Raw genomic sequence first — 722 nt, forward strand, 5'->3', positions numbered from 1 at the left:
AAAAAAACCTTAGGACGTGGAATGAATGGCTTCAACGTACTTTGGACCTTGTCCTATCATCATTGTGTAGTCATTCAATCACCTTATGGGTCGACCATCGTATGTTAAAGGATATCAATCTAAGTACAATTATATACATGTGAGATGATTAGATTATTGTCTCGACTTTTAACTGTTAAAACTCATTACTATCAAGTTATTTAAACGTTTAAACCGTTTAAAAATGACATTTCAGCATTTAAACCTCAACGCTCAATTAAATAAATCAATGCAACTAATACAATCGTTTATATCATTAGAACCTCGACGCTTCAACCGATTTTGCCATTACACTTCCTTCAACTAACCCAACCAACATAATTCACACATAAAACTTCGTTGTGCTTAGAAATTCTTTTTTTTTTTCTTTCTTTTTGTTTGCTTTAAGAAGTCATTAATCAACTAAAGAAGCAAAACAACAGCTTTTTTGTTTTGTGCTTTGTGTTAAGAGTCTATCTATCTTTTAAGCAATACCACCTTTGTAGTTAACTAATAATTCAAATTTTAATCTTTCTGCATTAACTCGAGATTCTTCACTCGGTGGTTATCGTTGTCAGCCGAGCATTAAAAATAGTATAGATTTATCTTAATTTTTTTCTTTTTTTACTAAAACTAAACAAAAAAACTTATCTTTACGTATCATTAGTAGTAGTTATCGTATGGACCAAAAAGTCATAATTGTT

The sequence above is a fragment of the Camelina sativa genome, chromosome 12 (assembly GCF_000633955.1).
Source record: "Camelina sativa cultivar DH55 chromosome 12, Cs, whole genome shotgun sequence".
Classification (NCBI taxonomy): domain Eukaryota; kingdom Viridiplantae; phylum Streptophyta; class Magnoliopsida; order Brassicales; family Brassicaceae; genus Camelina; species Camelina sativa.